Source organism: Melanotaenia boesemani, chromosome 19, assembly GCF_017639745.1.
Source record: "Melanotaenia boesemani isolate fMelBoe1 chromosome 19, fMelBoe1.pri, whole genome shotgun sequence".
Classification (NCBI taxonomy): Eukaryota; Metazoa; Chordata; class Actinopteri; order Atheriniformes; family Melanotaeniidae; genus Melanotaenia; species Melanotaenia boesemani.
The window spans coordinates 4,669,869-4,690,973 of NC_055700.1; the positions used below are offsets into that span (position 1 = coordinate 4,669,869).

At 38.3% G+C, this 21,105-nt stretch overlaps 1 protein-coding gene across 1 annotated transcript in view; it reads right to left on the reverse strand.

Moving 5' to 3' along the window:
* The window catches only part of gfra2b (GDNF family receptor alpha 2b), a 127,849-nt gene that overhangs the window by 99,585 nt on the left and 7,159 nt on the right, over positions 1 to 21,105 (reverse strand). The window lies entirely within an intron of this gene.

Sequence of the window (21,105 nt, forward strand, 5' to 3'; positions counted from 1 at the left end):
TTGATGATAACCTGTAAAAAAATAGTTTTTAAACCGCATGTGAGGTTCTGTTTCCCTTAAAGCACACACTTCCGCTGCAACTTTTAATTGACTCGCATCTGAAAACACAGACACGGTAAATGTATTTATATGTTCTGTGAAGTTGACACTTTTAAGATCTTCACCAACTCTGATGTGCACTGTAAATCTGTGAATACAAAAACAGCTAAAAAACAAAACATCAGAAAAATGATCTTCATGACTGCAGAGGTTGTTTGCAGTGAAAGTTTCTGGACATCCACACTGCATATACCTTGCATTATGATAAAGAAAATGATTAATAACAAAAAGAAGTAACATAACTCATTAACCCTTTGACACTTCCTAATGGCATATTTTCATAACATAATTAATCACAGCTTGCAAACATGATAGCAGCATTTGCACCAAAACCAATGATTTAAAACTATCAGGGAAAATAATCAAATCTAAGCAAAAAAAAAAAAAAAAAAACTATAACATTATTCTGCTGTTTTATATATATATATATATATATATATATATATATATATATATATATATATATATATATATATATACATATATATATATATATACGAAAAATAAAAAAACTATATACTTTTCTCCACAATGCAGCTATGGGGCTGTGGTTGTTCTGTCGACTGAAAGAATTCTTATTATCCTCTGATTTCTCTGATGTTGTGGTTTTGTATGGTAGTGAGTGCTTGTGTTTGGCAAACATTGTCTGCTGCTGGACACTTGAATTTCCCCAGTTGGGGATGAATAAAGTATGTCTTATCTTGTCTTATCGTATAAAAAACTAAATACTTTATTTCCTCAATGCAACTATGAGGTTGTGATTGTTCTGTAGGCTGAAAGAATTCTGATGCTCTTCGTCGTTAAGGTCCTTTCTCAACTCCATGTGCAGACTTGAGTGAAATATGCTCGCTTTGTAGAGGTTATAAAAATTAAACATACTGCGTATAAAACATTTAAAGTCTAATTTTTCTCCAACACACTGGTAAGAACTGTGCTCTTGGAAAAATGTTGCATAATATCAATTCAGTTTTTGTGACCTAATCTGGATTTTTTTTTCTATTATATTATAGTATATTATATATATTATATTAAGTCTAAATTAAAGACCTACCTTTTTAACATAGCTTATGATTATTTTTTTTTTCTCTCTTTTTTACTTGATGTCTGTATGTTCAGTGTTTTATTGTATTTGGGTAATTTTAGCCTCATTATATGCTTTTTTTATTGTAAACTTTTCTTAAATTGTTTTTTGTTTGTTTGTTTGTTTGTTTTTGTTGTTGTTGTTGATGATCTCCATGTAAAGCACCTTGAGTTGTCTTTCACATGAAAGGTGCTATTCAAATAAACTTGACATTGACAATGGCAGTAACATTGACATATTATATTATATTATATTATATTATATTATATTATATTATATTATATTATATTATCCATCCATTTTCTGCCGCCTATCCGGAGTCGGGTCGCGGGGGCAGCTGCCTAAGCAGGGAAACCCAGACTTCCCTCTCCCCGGCCACATTCACCAGCTCATCCAGAGGGATCCCGAGACGTTCCCAGGCCAGCCGAGAGATGTAGGTCGTCCAGCGCGTCCTAGGTCTTCCCCGGGGCCTCTTTCCGGTGGGACGTGCCCGGAACACCTCACCAGGGAGGCATCCAGGAGGCATCCTTACCAGATGCCCGAGCCACCTCATCCGGCTCCTCTCGATGTGGAGAAGCAGCGGCTCTACTCTGAGCCCCTCCCGGATCACCAAGCTTCTCACCCTATCTCTAAGGGAGAGCCCCGCCACCCTGCAGAGAAAACTCATATTTCTATATTATATTATATTATATTATATTATATTATATTATATTATATTATATTATATTGATCACCTCTTGCCAGTGGTAAATACATTTACAATGCAACAAAAACATAAAGACAAATACAAATGCACACCTGGAGGGAGGAGGTTTCTTCCAATTTATCTAAAAAGGGTTCAACAGTATCCGACGCTTTTGTGACAGCTCAGGCAGAAAACAAAATAAAAAATGCCTTCATGTAATAAAATTTCTACTTGTAACAACAGTCAATTACCAAGAGATTTTAGTCAGAAGGCATGAAAACCTTTCAAGTTTACAGACATTAATAAGCCACAGCAACATGAGCTCTGGTATTTGTTTTTTCTCTTCAAATGCTCATATTCCATCTCATATGTTTAAAAACACATTCATGTTCTCACACTCACCACACAACAGTGTGTGTGTGGGTGTGTGTGTGTCAGGCAGCTGAGAATGAGATGAGTAAACAGAGAACAGTGGTGCGTCTCTGTGGAGCATTTCTAATCAGCCTCCAGCTCACTCATTAGCCTGCATGCTAAATACTCTGCTCATTAGCCTGCATGCTAAACACATCAGTCATTAGTCAGACTGGTAAATTAGCCATTTATTCAGCTGCATACTAAATACAAATGTCAGAGTTAAATGTGTAATTTAGCAGCCTGAACTCTAAAGCACCTCTGTGATTAGGTGCTGTACAGGCCAGTTATTGGACAGAATACTTAAAGCCTCACACATTAGCAAGCATGCCAAACAGCTCCGGTCAATACTAAGTGGCCTGATCTATTAGCTGAAGGATTTGGCAATAGTGTCTGAGCAATTACTTAAATACCAGCTGGTCAGAAGGTGTCCAAACCACAAGAAGTCTGACACTGTCAGCAGCTCAGACTGAAGCTGAAAGGTCAATATTTAGAGAAATACGCTGATATAAAGGACTCAAAGTTTACTAAAGCAGCACTGCTGCAAGATACTCAAATCATTCTTTTAATGGAACAGTGTTAATTATTCCTCATTTTGGCATCGATATTCTTCATTCTACAGGTCAACCGGTAATAATTTCACCTTCATAAATGGTCAACTCACAGGGCGACACAAATTTAGTGTTTCTTTTCAACGGCGGACACTTCTTAAAAGGATTCTTTATTTTTTTGTTCAACATCCTTCAAGGATGTGAACTACTATCAGCTGTGAATAACAATTAGCAGCTCCAAGTGCTGATGGTTGTCAAACTGGGCGAAAGTGGATGTAACTATCAGTCTATCACCAGAGGCAGTTTGATAAAATAAAAGTCACATCTGAAGACTACTAGAAAAGACTGATGGATATTCCAATAATTAAAGACCATAAACTGAGAAACCATGACAGTAACGTCACCACATGTGGTGGCTCCTCAACAAAGCCACCAATCTTGTCCCACATCTGTTGATGAATGAAGTTGATGAAATGTCTTAATGAGCCACTTTTCAGTGACAGTTTTCGACGTATTTAAATGTATCATGAACAAGAGCAGCTTTCTTAGGGATTCGGCTGTATTACAAAGGGATAAGTGTTTTTTTTTTGTTTTGCTTTTTACAAAAAGATGCAAAAAGACAGTGAATTAATGATGGACATTTAATTGTAGGACAGCAAACATTTATCCAGTTACAGAGGAAAAAAGTATTGGAGGTTAGCTTATGCCAGTGCTGCAGTTATGCTAGCAGCACATTAACACGTGCATCAATGTGACTGCTAGTTGTCTGGGTCTTGGGGCCCTCTTTGTGTGCTTCTGATACTTGGAAGAGGCACAGTTGCATTTTCACGATTGCACTAATGATTAAATGAAACTCATTCCTTATATTTTGCATTCAAACACACACACACACACATTCATTTACACATTACAGTCACTGGCTGTGTCCGAATGTGCACCCTACTCCCTACATAGTGCCCTATATAGGGGTCACGCCATTTTGTTGGGGTGTCCAAATGTCCAGAGAGAAAAAAGTAGGGCACTCAAAATTACCCACAATGCATCTTGAAAAGTAGTGAGCATCTGTGGTCACTAGACGGGCCAATATAGACCACAATGCATTGCGGGCAGAAGCTCAACATGCCGCAAGGGGGCGAAAAAATTGAGCTGCGCAAAATACCTATAAGCAAACAAAAAAAAAAAAAAAAATACAACATAAGGAATAAAAATAAAAATATTTAAACAAAACTTTGGATTGGATTTGGAATGACATCTTGACGCGGGTTGTGGTTGCTGTGGTGATGGTGGTAGTCACGTGATTTGCGGTGACGAAAAAAATAGGCAGCTTCGTGTCCGAATCGCCAAGAGAATGAGTCATTATGTAGTGTGCTATATAGTGCAGCCCTATGTAGTGAACAAGGGGTTAGGGAGTAGGGTGGACATTCGGACACAGCCACTGTGTTGTCCTGCAGGTTTAATCACCACAGCTGCAGTTGTTGTCATGTACTTGCTGTTAATGTGGTTCGTGTTTGTTTTCATATAGGTGCTCCTGATGAGTATCTGCTTTGTTTTCTTACAGAAGCTGCAAGATGAAGAAGTCCCCGCCCCCCATTTCCCCTTAACATTGTGTGTGTGTGTGTGTGTGTGTGTGTGTATCTGTTTAATTCATTTTTGCTTTTACTGTTTCCACCTCTCTTCTCCTCACTGTCCTCCTTCCCTTGTTCCTCCATCAGGTCTAGCAGCAACCAAATTAAAGAATAAAGATCAACTTTGTTATCTATTAAGTTAACTCTTGGGTAAGACAAAACTGTTATGTACGCCTCAACAGCCAGACCATCATTCTGCTTGCAGCAATGCTTAACAGAACCAGCTAACAAAACAAACAAAAAAAAGAACAAAAGACTTTACATGTAAGGGAAAACCATATAGTCTAACCTAAGAAATTATTGGGTATATCTCTTAACTGGGACCATATACTGAAGTGAAATAATCTGGATGTGAAATGTCTGACTACACAGTCCTTTAAAAGGTTAGATTTAAGTTACTTTAACCTGGTAATGTGGATGTAGCCTTTGTTTAGTAAGTTCCTCAGACTCTGCATGGGTGGACATTAGCATCAATAGCAGGAAATGTCTTCCGTTGGTCCTACTAGGGACTGAAAGCAGAGGTGATAAAACCATCTGTGAGAGCAGAGCTCCCCATGACTAATGCTGCCGCCTGCTGCATGTCTCCTTTCATGGGACTCCCTTCAGGGATGGCTTAGACTGGTCCCTGTGAAGAGTCCTTCAAACCCTCTGCCCTCCCCCCCGACTCAGCCACACTCACTCAGATGAAGCAATAACACGGTGTGCTGTTACGAAGCCTTGCGAAGGGTTTTCTGTGTGCAGTCTGATCATCTGTCATGCTTTAATGTGCAAACTGTTGTCACTAAATTCAGTATCACAGAGGAATTAAAGCTCTTTTCATGAGTGAATCAAATCAATTTGAGGGGAAGTGAGTTATCTCCTCTCCACCTGTGTCTCTGCGCTATCAGGGAGTTATCCGGCAGTTCAGTGAAATATCTCGATTTCACTCTGATCTGCCATCTGATCTGCTGCGACTCAATGACAAGAAGGCAAGTCACACTTCAAACACCCGTTTGTTTAAAAGTCATGTGTTAGGATGTGATTAGTTTCATGTCATCTTCTGTCATCATGCGCATCTATATTGTGACAAAGGTGGTAATTGTTTCTTTTTTTTTATAAGAGTGTGTGTTCTCACCTGCATTGTCTTTCTCTCTCCATTCTCACCTGTCTCCTCTGCTCTCATGGTTTATTTGTTTAAATTGTGACCAATAAAAATAAACTCTTACACAGTGTGGGAGCCAAAATCAGTTTGCTACCTGAATAATTTTCCAGACACAAAATGCAGGAACTGTGTTAACTGCAGAAAATTTCAGGTAGTATAAAAGCAGCAAAGCGATAGTAAATGTATGTTTAGGAGCCATCACACCATTTGCCAACTGCATCCATCCTGTTCTACAACTTTTCTTTTTGGATTCAGATCTGTGACTGGCGACATCACTCAGTTCCTGAAATAAGCTATTAGATCAGGGGTGTCAAACTCATCTTGACACAATTTAATCTCAAGTTGGTCAAGCCATTAAATTAATAGTATAATGACTTAGGAGTAACTTTTTCCCTTTTAGTACAAAGACGTACCAGTACATTATCAACATGTTAATATTTAATTGACTGTCTTTTTAGAAAACATTGTGAACAGGGTTCGAATTACGGGGGAGCTAAGGGGAGCTTGGCTCCCCTGAAAGGCAGAGGAGCCCCCCTACAGAGATTCAGCTGATACTTGAGGGGGAGCCCTAAGAATCTTCCAAACGACGGGATGATCCGTTCTGTTTCCCTCAGCACCGTAGACAGCAGCATTGTTTGTCTGTTGTGTGCTGTGAGCGTCCACACATCCGCGTGATGTGCGTCATTTTAAAGAACTCTCCTTCGCTTTTTCTGATAAAACAAGCTGCATACAGTATTTTTTTTAATGGTAACCTTATTTTTGACCGCGCTTTGTGAACTAATATAAATGCGCGTGCATGTGACGTGTGCATGTGCAAAAATAAGGCTCCCCCAAAAGCCCCAGTGTAATTCAAGCCCTGATTGTGAACAACTTAAAATTCTTCAGAAAAATTAGTGCAGCTTCAATAATATTTTGATTTAGTTACACATTTACATATTTTATTTACATATTTAATTTTATGTATTTTATTGTAGATATTTGAAACGTATAAATAATTGTATTATATATAATACATTTTATATATATATATATACTTGCCTTGCTTAAACTGAGGCCATTATTCCATCCAGATCATTCCTTAGATTCAAGCTGCTGATTCGGCCAAAAAAAGCTGCAGCACAAGTGGAGATTTTTAGACCAATCACCTTGAGGTTAACTAGTCTGACTCTCACCATCCATGGCTATGTTTGTACATAGGGCAATATTCTAATATTAACTTGATTAAAATCTTCCTTAAATGAAATAGTTATGTAAATTACAAGGTCTTATTATGTACACGAAAGTAAGGTCAAATTCAGAGTAAGCCATCCATCCATTTTCTGCCAAGAGTCTAAGACTGGATCACAGGGCAACAGTGCGAGCAGAGATCCTCAGACCATCCTCTTCCAGCCACCTCCTCCACATATCAAAATAATTTGATGTACTGGGGCTTTCAGGGAATCTGACAACACACACTGCTGCTTTGGACTTCTTTTTTTTAACCCAGTGGTTTATTTTAAACTTGTTGTGATACATTGGGTTTCTTGTTTCTGCCACAAATCGTGGGGACTTCAGCACCAGCTGGAGAATCGTTGCAGGACAGGATGGCTGGACATTTGTTTTTGGGGATATGGACAGAATGTAGGGTTTTGATGGTGCACAAACATCACAACTAAATATGGGGATGTAACATGTTCATGACTATGCTCTGATACGTAAATGGGAAAACAAACTTATCCTTTTTGAATCTCATGAAAATGACCATAAATGGAATAGTCCTGTGTGGGAAAGTAGGAATATTGCTATGCATGATCCACAAAATGTGAGACTTACTGTACTCTAAACATCCCCTGGATAAGGATATTAAAATAAGTTGTCATATTTTAAGCCTTATTCAGATGAAAAGTTGCCAAACTGAGGTGTTTGGTGCCATTGTGTGACCTCATAATGGTTATAAGAGATAGTTATATGTTCTTGTCTGCGCACTTGCTGATCACTGTTGCCAACTGCTTAGTAAGAAAAGTAGCTATTGGCTGTCCTAAAATCTCTAGAAATTGCTAAATGACATCATCATCTAATTAGCATAATCAGCCGTACATATAGTTCTAATGGATGCTGCCGTAGAGAGGGAGGTCGTGGGAACGGCAAAAATTGATGAAAAGACAACCTAAAAATGTTTAAAACAGCAAGAAATAAATAAAATATTAATACTGTCAATAGCCAACATGTTTCAATACTTTTAACTTTTTAAATTTTTTTGTCCACACTCTTCATTAATAGTCATTACTATCTGATGGTAGGCCAGTGCAGGATCATCCAGCAGCAGCTTCGTGTTTCATTTTCAGCCTGGTCATGAAACAGATGTGAAATAAAACGTCATGCTGCTGCTGCTGCTGCTGCATGAAGACCAAACCTCGTATGAGTGCTTTTGGATAAGAGAGGGGCCTGCGCAGTCCTTATTGGGAAGAGTAAAGTACGTTCATTCACATCAGTCTCCAAAAGTATCTAATAATACCAGAAAAAGTCGCTAGATTTGTCGCTAGTCACATTCTTAAAAAAGGTTGCTAGAGGGGTCTGAAAACACACTAAATATAGCGACAAAGTTGCTAAGTCGCTAAGTTGGCAACACTGCTGCTGATGTGATCACGAAGTTTTGATCCAGACTGAACCGGAATGCTTACATAGTTTGAAGAGAACCAAGAACAGCTTCAAACTCACGGGATCTGGCCTTAAAGATCAGTGTGTAGTGACTGTAACAGCACCTGGTGCTCCATCTATCACTGTTAGAATCAAAGAGAATAGATGAATGAAGACACTGCTTTGTGACCCATTCTGGGAAAGTATCCTCTGGATCTGGTTCACATCATAGCTTTCGCTGAGAAGAACAAGCATCGCTGTTATGAAACATGGAGATGCTCAGGTGTATCTGGGGCTGCTCTGCAGAGCCGTTCTGCAAAATATATCCGACCTGGTGTCAGAGTTTGTTACCCCATTATGAGCGACCTCAACCAGGATCTGGATCAAATTTAAAACCTTTTACCACGGAACCAAACCATCACATAAAAATAAACCTGTATTACAACAATGGTTAGGTGTGGTTTTAATCTCCTCCTCGTGTATTCTGAATTTATTAAGAGTAAAATTTATTCACACAGATCACACTGGTTGTCTCATTTTCATCCAGTTGCTTTGACACAAGACAGCACATTAAATAAAAAATACACTAAAATAAAATAAGACTACATCTTCACCAGTAGTCACAGATTTTACTAAATGAATTTTGATGAAAATCCTCTTTGGCAGTGTCTGTTTAGTTTGGAGTGTATCTGGGTTGCTCTGATGTGCTGGAGATAAGGAAAATGTGATAAAGTTGCTTTAACTAGTCAGGCAATTCTACATTTCAGTAGAATTTGGGCACTATTTGTCCATCAACCAAAAGGAAGTTGCTTTAGAAAAGGAAAAACATATGGGGCTGCACAACCTCAACTATCAGCTGTACTGGTTTACATAACAATAGGAATAAAAAAACTTTATTAGTCCCTCAGTGGAGAAATTGTTTTGTTACAGTACAGGTGCATAAAGATGCTAACATGAAACATTAGCTTGTGATTGTTCAGATCCGAGGAGTGGATGTGAAAACTCAGTGCTTTTTGCTGGGATGCTGAAGGCCATCTATGTAGCATTTCAGTGCAGTAGGTATAAATGTGTTTGTTTAAAAGGAACTTGAAGATGTTACAAACAGTGCTACAGTCAACAGTTTGTGACTTAAAGGTTGTGTTAGAATTATTGATATCTAGTGGTAAAGATGGACATAATGACTTCAAATGCCAAGCACAGAGGTTAATGGATGGTAGCAAAATTCTTCAGATATAAACATGTTTTCATGTGTGAATGCATCCAGTAGCCTCAGGTGTAGCGATGACTTCTTCTATGTGCTTTTTAAGATGTTACTTAACCCAAACGGTGCTCAGCAGTTTTAAAGCTTAGAAGCTCTCACTTTACACAGAGTTGTTTGTCCATTTAGAGACACTGTAGAAAAAATGGTGGCACGAATATGACAGCTGCCCACGGCAAGTAGATATAAATGGCTCATTATAAGAGAATAAAAACATAACATTTTTTTGTAAAGTAATTAGATACTAATAAAAACAGTTTTAATGACATATAAAATTTTTCTGCTATTGACCTTTGATTTTCTTACATGCTGCACCTGCATCACATCTGTCAAAATAATCCAAAAGATTGTCCCCAATCTGTCTTGGGGAGGATTCCAGTGAAACATGATGTTTTACTGCTCAAAGGTGGGCGGGCCTGGTGATCAGAACTGTGTGTCAGCCAGTCATGAGAATCCACACGAGCTTCGATGGCTGATGCTTCTGCTACTGTTTGAAGAAGGTTAATTGCACACAGCTTTCTGCTGAAAGCTACACCAGTAACAGATCCATAATTAAATTCTGTAACATTACATCACTCCATTCAAAGTGAATAAGAAGCAAGACTACTGATACTTAAAATATGTACATGTGAACCCATTTTCAGGCTTCTTACTTCTTCAAAATTCTTATTACTTTCCAGTAGTGGCGTGCAATACCATTAATTCATGTCCAATTCTTACAGTGTACAAGGTCAAATTCAGATTGGCATAGATGATACTGATACGATCCTGATACATAACTCAGAATGAAAAGTTGTGTATTACATATTATGGCTCCATACCAGCACTGCATGTCACCACCAGGGCCACATTTTCTTCCTTTGTACCTGGATAGTACCTGCCTGCAGCACCATGAGGGCAACATCTGTCTCACAACAGCAGCACCTGTCCCTGTCTCCTGTCTCCTCCTCTTTGGTTTGCCTCATCATAACTTTATCACATTCTGTGTTATGATTGATTCTCTGATGGTTAATGAGGTTTGTGGTGTTGCTACAATACGTCACTGTCTTCCCACACACATCACATACCTCATTGTTGCTGTTTGTGGGGCTGAAATAATGGGGCATTTTGAATATGACTACAGCAGCGGAACAAAAAGTAGTTTCTACCAATTGAGTATCATATCAACAACTAGAATACCTGTATTTAATTATGAGCATTGATCCTTGATTATCCTTCAGTAGAATGGTTTTACTTTGTTTTCCCCAGTGAGATAAAAACCTGCTAAAAGCTGCAGAAAACCTGTTGTCTCCTTTTGAATCATGAAAATCTGAATTTACATGTCTGCTTTGTTCAATGAAGAATAAGAAAAAGTGGGTCTATTCACTTTTCTTTCATAGAAATGTTCTTTGAGTGGAAGAGCAGCAATAATTTGTACATTATAAAAAGACATCTCAGTGTCTGCATCAGCTCACACAACGCTGACATGAATATGAATACTTGCATTAATAAGAAGGATTTATAAAGCAGAACCTCCTGTCTGCTCTGCACTGTCATCCGCTTCATTTAAATGGTTTTCTTCTTTGTTCTGTTGGGGCTGGAGGACAAACAAACACAAAAGTGATGATCACCGCTCTAAAGTGTGGTTTAATGGGCCGGCAAGCAAATATCAAAGACAAACAACACATGTTGGTGGAAAAGTGATGGATGTGTGCAGGACAATCAGACATCAAATCTCCATATATTACCTCAGATTAGTTCAGCAGCTTGTCGCCAACTCTGATGGAAGAGTCTGACAGTGATGCATTGACCGTTTCACTGTTACCAAACAGATCAGAAAACTTTACAATCACAAGTTGTGGCTTAACAAATAATCATTCAAACCGGCTGATTAAACAGAACAGCAGTTGTTTAACCTCCATCTTTTAATAAACAGAAAGCAGGAAACAGAAAAATATCAGTGCCCCATGCCATCAGTCTGATCTCTCCCAACTTCACTTCATTTCCTCCCTTCAATGTCCTCAAACGTCTCCTCGCTCCATCGTCATCCATCTCCCTATGTCTGAGTCTTTGACGAGCAAAAAATAACATCATGTAACAAGGCTCTGAAAAGTCATTGTGGGGGCCTACTAATGTGTTGATAATCTGTTCCTTGAAGCAACCGATCTATAAATTAATGAACGTCTGATAACACAATATGGAACAGCTGTCAACTAATGGCATTAAAAAGTGGGCCGGTTGTAATTTACACATGTAACAATGCAGGTTTGCAGAGTAACAGTAATGTAACAGATAATGTAATAATGGTGTAAAGTAATTAAAAATTACAGATAATGTCATTTCTGGTGTATGTGATGGTGGCAGTGTCATCTCATTGCTGTAATGTGTAAATTGTGTAAAGCCAAACACAATAATGATGCAGTCTTTTGATAGTTTTGCTCAGTATGGACTTTTTTAACAATGCTTTAAATAAAAATGAATATATCTGGAGTGTAAAGATTAACTTTTGTAATGTGACAAAATGATTATCAAAGCATCACTACCCAATTTTTTAATCTTAAAACTTTGTGTTAATGACTCGTTTTGATGTCACACTAGCCACGTTTACATGACAAAGTTAATCCCATCATGACGTGACTACATGCATCACAGTATTAAAAGGAATAAATCATTTCAACATGTAGAACTGTCTGGCTGACCGGAAATGGCAGAAAAAGAAACAGGAATTTTCTATGTAAACAAACACTACCACATGTGTGGACTTATTGTCTTGCTGAGTTATTTTTTTTTTCTTTTTTTAATAATAAAAATTATTTTAAAATCTTAATCAATGTTGTAAAGGTGCTAAGCCTATTGCATAAAGCGCCTGTAGTGCTGCTAATGGGAACTTTTCTTGACGGGTTGTCGTCACTGTCATTTTGCTCTTTTATTACTCAAAGCGTTCAATAAATCTCATACATTGCAGTGCTCACCGACATATCACATATCCATACAGCAACGATGTTTCATTCTTTTGTCCAACGTTAAGGTGTAAGGAGTAAGTGGACTATCAATGAATGAATAACAAGCAGTCAAAAACAGTATTCACCTTCCTACCAGCAACCCCCGTCACCTGCAGGAAGGTCCCACTTAAATCATCAACAAAAAGCATCGACATAGGCTACACGATACTGCCACACAATATATATATACAAACACTTAAAAATGGCTCCTACAAATGTAATGGAATCACATCCTGATCAGTTATGTTTTGGTCCTGTTACTTTACAACTTTGTTCTTAGATGTTTCTTTTTTTCTTCAAATAAACGTTATTGAGTAAAGCGAACATTGCAATACAAGCTGTAACATTAAGATATACATCAGGAAACCCAGGACGACATTATCGGAGGAAGCGAGGAAAAGAACAAAAACTAACATCACTTTTACTGGCTGGAAAAATCTCAGAGAAGAGACAGGGAACAAACTTGTTCTGCAGGACCCCCTTTTTCATCGACAACAACAATGTCAGTGTAGCTGAAATCTCTGTTCTTGTTTCATCATTTGTCCATTGTTACTTTCACAAATGTGTCCATGTTTTGCTAGCAGTTTTGTTAGCAGTGCAAAAACTATGAGTTTTATTCAGCCTTGTGCCCAACACCCACCCCTACGCCCCGTCTTAACTCTAGGCCACTCCCCCCAGTTTGGGAACCACTGGTTTAAAAGGAAAAAAAATACACAACATGGATCCAGAACACACCGGAGAATTGCTCAATCCCTGTTTTCCTATTTTTAAAATATGATTTATGTAAATGACTTTAAGCAGATAGGACTCTGTTAGTCATTTCAAGGAAACTCAAATGCATTCAGATGCCTTTTGAAAAGTTTTACTCCTCCAGCAATGATGACAGAGCATGAAAAGTCAACAAGCTCTTCAAAGTCTAGAGGAAACAGCTGGAATGAAATAATGTCCCATAAATACTGCTTGCGGTGATGTTTGTTGTGGAGATTTTTCACAGTTTAATTAAAGAATTAGCCCACATGCTTAAAGATTGGATGTTTCTCATTTTGTGCTTCAGTCAGCCAAAGAGTATTTTTAATTAGACATGTGAAAAATGCCACAAATTAAGTTACATGACCTAAAACAACCACCTGTGTTGCACACTTTTATTACATATTAAAATTTCTTTTGTGTGAAGTTTTCATTATTTCTGCCTCCTTCATCCCTTTGGTTTGCTGTTACTCTGGAGGTTTCTTCCTCTCTTATAAAACTTGTTAAAATGTGTGAATGCAGTCTTGCACCTGCTCCGCCATTTCCTAGCCCTTCTTGACGTTTCTCCAGAGAACTGCTCCATCCGTTTTTTGCTGGCGGTTGGCTAAAATGATGAATAACTTGCCATCAGTGAGATGTGCAAAATATTACTTTTTCTTGGTGGTCTTTCTGTGATTCACATTTTTTATTCCCAGCTTCCTGAATGAAATATTTGCACTTAAAAAACACAAATCCAGGAGGAAATTTTGCTTTCTGCCATCGGTGCATAAAACTACATGGACAAAAAGAAACATCTGTATTTGGATAAGATTTTTGCATCTGAATCATAAAATATGGCAGAGTAAAGAGGAGCTGACTGTGTTACGCCTCCTAATTGAGACATCAGACAGTATTTAGCTTGTTAGTGATGCCGCTGGATTGTACACAAGGGTGGAAATTTTTTCAAGCACATAGAGGTTAAAGAATCCAGAGTTAGGATCAAAATACAGTGTGTCTTTAAACAGCAATTAATTCTGGAGCAACAGTGACTCTGGAGTCATGGTGTATAACAAATATTCCTGTAAAGTTTATATTAGTGATATGCTGAGGAACAGAATCAGACACCCGTCATGCAACCCAGTTTGTATTGATGGCGCAGTCAAAGGAGAGGCACAGCTCCACACTGCCTCACCTGGGATTTCTGCCCTGGATTTGATTGGGGAAATTCTCAAATTTGGCCATTTTTGTGTAGAGTCATACTGACAATGCATTTTTAACACAGATCAGTGGAAATTATTAATATTTATTTCACATGCCTTTGCCTTGTTTATTTATTTATTTATTTATTTTTTTTTTTTATCATGATAGGTGAGGCAGATGACTGCAGGGTGATCAATAAAAGGCCAGGCCATGGTAACCAAAAAGGAACTCTGATTCTATCTATCTGTGTCTTTCTCTGTCTATCTCTTTAGATTAGCTTTCTCTATCTCGATCCTTAAATACCCCCGGCCTGTATGGACGGGGCTCAACTGATCCCAGTTTTACTGTTAGCCAACCAGAGGCAGTAGAGGTCGGGTGTTCGTGAAATTGGGGAGGGGGTTTAATAAGGTATTAATTAGTTTTAATGAATACCATGTTCTTTTTCATTTCATTTAATGTTCAGTACTTGAATGGTTGCGTTTCTTTAGTTACATTGGCGCTGACAGATTTATTGATTTATTCAAGACAGTCAAAGTAGTGATATGATACCAAGTGTTTTTTTGTTTAGTTTTTTTTTGTGCTGTTGTTACTTATACACCAGAATGAGTGACGGGAGCACGGCGTCTATGAGGTGGTAGAATGCTGCGCTTTCTTTTCGGACTCTGTATCAGACCTTTGAGACACAGCTAAGCTAAGTTTGAACGTTAGCCTAGTTCTGGTACATAAGTTACCATGGTTACTCAGTGGGCATTCATATAAGCCACGTTGATGGAACAGAACTCTCTCTTAAATGCGCCAGACTTTTCAAAATAAGCCCGGCTTTCCCTTTAATCCAGCTTTGTGGAATACCCCCCTACACAGGCACCAGGCAACTGTCAAGTGAGGCCAAAACAAAACAGTCAAAAGGCTTCATTTCTAGCTGAGATTCACTCTAAGATGCAACAGTTGATAAAGGTTAGTTGTCATGATTCGTGGGTTTCGGTTTGGTAGTTTTGTCATGTTATATTTGCAGTTCTTTCCTTTGTGTATTTTGTTTTGCTTTCTGCTTCCCGTCATTAGTGCACCTGGTTTAAGCCGCTCTTTAACTTTACCTGTTCCTCGTTAGTCCATCTGTGTGTTTATTAAAACCTTGTTCCTGCACCGGTCTGCCTTCTGCCTCGTCATCTGCCTGCGTTTGGGTCCACACCTCTTCCACGCCACAGTCCCGACTTTAGTGGTGTGTCACAGAGGACAAACCACACTGAGTGAATTCTTTCTTGTAAGAGGTGTTGTTTGTGTGACTGATTTCTGCAAACAATTTGCTGAACATTGACCCACAACCAACTTCCTCTTTCTCAGCTCATTATTCATCTCCTTCCCTTCCGTCAACAGCTGCCCAGCTGCTCCCTCCCAGAAGATTTCCATGAAAGAGATTGGACGGAAATGTCAGCATGGTGATATCTGGATGCTGCTGTCTGTCATATTATTGTTTAAAAAAGACTAAAAACCCAGTTAAAATCTTAAAGACTGTACCAAACATTACCCAGAATGTTGTGTCCCAGTAAACTTAGATTTTATCTTTTAATATTTCCTGTATGACTAGTTTTAAAAAGTGTTATTTAGATAAAACCGTGTTAGTAGAAGACGCTATTAAACTATTAAACTTGCAGTAAATCTGCTTCCAAATACTGACCACAGCTTTAATTCCTAATCTTAATCCTCTCCTAAATCCAGCCTCAGCCCTGTTTTCACCTGCTTCGCCTGAACACATCCTCAACCTTCAGCACACAGAAACTTGAATTATTTCAGCCTCACCTGTTCTTTCTGTCTGGCTTCTTTTATGAGTTTTAAGCCGAAAAGCCAACAAATCCTCTTCTGACTTGTTAAATATTCATGCACAAACGAAAGGCTGCAGACAAATAGTGCAGAAGACTCTTTTGTTCATTGTCACATGAAAGAAAAAAATAAGGCTGGAAACTAAAACTGCAAGAGCACAATTTGTTCCAGACGTATATGAACCCATCAGAAGTGTGATGTAATTAAGAAGCAGCAGATGAAACATGTGAAAGCTTCTTTGTAGTCAGACAGATGTTTTGTACCCATGTGCACACAGACAGCCGCCTTGTTCAAATCATTTCTGGTCATTTTAAGATTTGTGACTAAATCCTGCAGTTTAAACTAATTTACATGTGTCCTTGAAAGCATCCCTATTAAAGAGTTGTGGAAATTTAATCAATCACATTGTAATATGTTTCTATTAAAGTTTGATTTTAACATACAATAAGAGCACAGAAAAAAAGATTAAAAACAAACATAATAGGCTCAATCAAAAAGAAAAGCATATGAACATGAACATGACTGTACATGCAAAGCCCTGAGAGTAATACTGTGAAATTACTGACAATCAAACAACCATAAAACTGGAAGTATGTGTGCAGCAGTTCCAGCTAAGAGCTTTGCAGCAGTGTTGTGGACTCTGAAGATGATTAAGGCTTCTGTCTGAACTGAAGCTGCCTTCACATCAGAGGTGAAACATCAACAAGAAACAAGAAAAGAAGTCCAGCTGCATCCTGTTTAAGAAATCAGGCCTACAATCAACTTGGTGACAGAGAATCTGCACAGACAAAACGTGCATTATATAACCTTAAAGTAACACTGCATAAGTTTCCAACCTTAAAACTCTGTTTCTGACTCGTTTTGATGGTACACTGGCATTCATTATGTAAATTCCAGGAGCTGCCATTGCCCTGCAGTGTCCTGAGGCTGAAAAACCGCACTTTACATCTTTATGTTCCAGCTCCAAGTATCACGTGATGGCTGTGTTTTGCTTTTTGGCACCACGTCTTACGCCAACGAATGAATATCAACAGGCATGCTGTTTTGGACATGCAACATGTCTGATTCAGCAAAGAAACCCAAAAGGATATATTTGGAAGAAACAAGGAAACAAAGGGAGAAAAGGATACAGCAAGAGATAAGAAAAAAGTCCTTACTGCCCTGACTTTTACTAGGTGGAGAAAGCTCAGAGAAGAGACAGGATTTAAAGTAGATGCTGACTTAACCTTTGTTAGGGGGTGCCAAAGTGTCAAAATCTCAAAAAAGTAGAGGTGCTTAAAGGAAAGATTAAAGACACAAAGGATCATCTATAATAATGACCCAGTGTCACAATGTCCAAGAGACATTTCAAGGGATAAATGTGAACCTGGGAGATCTTGAAGGAGCAGCACAGCTGTATATGATCAGCATAGAGGTGGGCATAAATCTGCTAATCTGTCACAGTTTAAATACAACAGGAACACAACTGTGCCCAAAACAGAACCCTGAGGGACCCCACACTGCTGGATTGTCATCTGATTTGATTTGCAGAAAAAAATAGAATAGAATAGAATAGAATAGAATAGAATAGAATAGAATAGAATAGAATAGATTTTTTGTAATTTTACAGTAAATTGTGGGAGCTCCACCCAGCCACTGCGCACATTGGACAAAAGGAAATTATATTTAAAAAAAAAAAACACAAAAAGAAAAATATTAAATTTGAAAGGACTAAACAAGGTAAAGAACATTTTTATAGAATAAAACTAGGGGTTATTTTAAAGGACAATAGAAGACAACATAGTGCAAATTGTGTAAGTTATGTAATAAGTTGTTTTAACTTGCACACAGCTGGTACAACTGTTCATTAGCTTTAGGTTCCTGCAACTTCCACTTCTAGCAATAAGTCAAGACAGCTGAGGGAACAATTCTTATGTGTCTGCAAAAGTTCTATGTAAGGTCTGTCAAACAGTTTTCTTTGTTTTTTTAACTGATTAAACTAAAGAAATTGGAACAAATGATGTATCTTTGTGACAGGCTGGACTGAAAATGAGTGAAAACAGAAAGTCTGGACAACTATTTTAAGCCCCAATTCAACAGATTACAACAAAGTCTGTCACCTTGGAAGACAAATACAAAGAGTGAAAGCTGAATCAACATTCCAGACAGTTGTTTATTTAGTCATTTCATGCTTTTGCTATGATTGGTAAAGACATCATCTTTATCTACAACCCTTGAGTAGGTATACAGACAAAGGGGTGTATGGTCACTGTATCAAAAACCCTCAGCTTCACCATCAAGACATATAAAAAATGTATGGCCAGTAAAATTACTGAAAAGTATCATTCGTTTGGAAAAAGTGAAAGTTTTGCCCACTTATGCTTGAATAACAAAAGAATTCTTCATGTGTGACTTTTTTTTTATTCATTTCCAGGAATAAGCATCTCAGTGTAACTCTTTATGTACTTTGAAAATATAGTCTGTCAGAAAACCATTTGTTGGAGCAAACTTAAATTGAAATGATATTGACAATATGAAAGTGTTTCATTTCAATATGTGTGCACTATGAAAAAGGATAAAACCATCTGCAGCTGTGAAAATCACCTGATAAACCTTTTAGATTAAAAAAAATTCACATCAGGAAGTCTTCAGCGTCCTGCAGCTCATAGTGAAAGTTTCATGATTTTACCGAAACACAAACATGCTGTAGTGGCGTGTTGCACAAAAACACCACAGAAAAAATAGTACATGAGTAAATATGAAGAAAAAACGATTTCTAAACTTTCTCTGAGAGGAAACTTCAGGCAATTTTTTTCCCATTTGACTCCACTTTTAAGTCCCGGTGGAATTTAAGATGAAAATATGTAATTCTCTCTCCATTCATTTAACCAGCTGTTTCCAAGATGGCTACTGAGATGCATCAGTTACCTCCTTCGTCTTCCCTTTACTAGTTAGACGCACAAGAATCAATTTGTCATCTGTGGTGTGTTCATGTGCATTATTATAGACAAAAGCAATATGTTTTGTTTGCAACACACCAACACATGATGCCCACAGTAAAACTACAGAAACAAGAAGTCCCCATACAGATGAAACACTGCAAACACCACAGGGCCATCCATCTACTCATATTCTATTTCTGCTTGGGAGGGTCACAAGAGACTGGAGCCTATCCCAGCTGCCATCAGGTAAGAGGTGGGGTACACCCTGGATGGGTCCAGTCCATCACCGCGCCAACACAAAGACAAGAAGACAAACAACCAGTCACCACTGGTCCAAGACACACAATTCAAAAGCAGCAGTAAATCATTCAGTTACTGTGACACACAAACACAACACGCTGCAGAGACACGCACACACCAAAGTGCTGCGACACTTGAACGCACCACTCTGTCTCCTTGAAGCTATTGTGTTTCACATTGTTTGTGTTTCTGTACGCTGCAACTTTGTCTGGCTTAAATGTGGGCCCTGTGCGTGCCCCCCCAAGTGATCGTGTATGCGTGGAGTGTGTGAGATGCAGTGGCTGTGAGAGCACTGCTGGCACCACAGAGGGATCCTCAGTGGAACCAAGAACAAAGAGAAAGGCTGTTAATGAGCTCTGCCACTGCTGAGACCCAAACTAGGCCAGCCAACAGGCCGTGTGCGTGCATGTGTGTGTATGTAATTGCACATGTGTCGGCAGTGCTGACACAAACAAAACCTGAACCCAGGACCAGCAGTGGGATGTAAACTAGCCATAGGCATCAGCCAGGTGACTGAAAACACAGCGTTTGTGCAAAGCCTGATTTGTTGTGATGAAGTTCCCACAAACAGCTGATCTTTCTCTGCAGAGCTCACAGCGTATAACACCTTAAAACACACACTCCTTGGTATGCAGTGAACATCACCTGGTCAGAAGTGGTCCAGTTAGATCAGCTTTTAATGTCAAGAACTGACATTTAAGGTCTACCCCACAACTCACTGCTAAGCCCTCAGCAAAGTCCCTAAAACCCTGAAGGGTCTGAGAATATTTTGATCTGAATACTTTTGATTTTTTCTTTATATACCACAAAAAGAAAAGAAAACGTTTTCCAGACCCATGTTTGTGTCTTTTTTTAAGCACAATCTCACTTATATGATCCCAAAATTATTTTTTCCACTTTAACCCTATTTAATAACATATTGAACCCAAAAAGTCCAGAAAAATCATATATATAAATATATATATATATATATATATATATATATATATATATATATCAAATATATAGAAAGAAATACAACACCTGCCCATCCCATCCCATTTTTACATTCAGTATTTTTTTTGTGTTATTAAATTAATATATCTCCAGTTTTCCTTGGTCTATCAATGTTGAAAGAAAAAAACCTAGGAAGGAGTTTCAAACCTACTCTTTCCAGTGAAGCTAACAACAGAAAATGTCATGTGATCCGATCATGATGACAGATCCAAGGATAATGTCTCTGCCCTCTCACACATGCACAATATAACAAGTCAGAACATTATGTTTACAGACTAATTTATTTGAAAAGTCCTGTTTACTTCAAAATCATGTTAAAGTTGACCAACTAGTTTGTCATTGGAGAAACTGTCCCCAGTGAGCCTGATAAGAAGGATGCCTCTACCTCTATCAACAGATTACAGAGTTTAAAAGCAGAGACATTGTCCTTGGGTTTGTGATCACACCTGCATGATCGGATCATGTGACATTTTCACAGTGCCGTATTAAAAAAAGTAGGTCACATGGAGCGCTGCTGTCAGCTTCACCATAAAGTTCAGGTTTGTCACATCTGATTCCCTATTTCTTATGAAATCTGTTCATGCAAGCAAGCAGGACCAAAGAAAAAAAGAAAAAAATTAACTGCGCAGATACATAGAACTAAATCAGTCAGGGGTTGGATAATTTGAATTCTTGCTGCAGTTTGCACTTGTGCAGAAG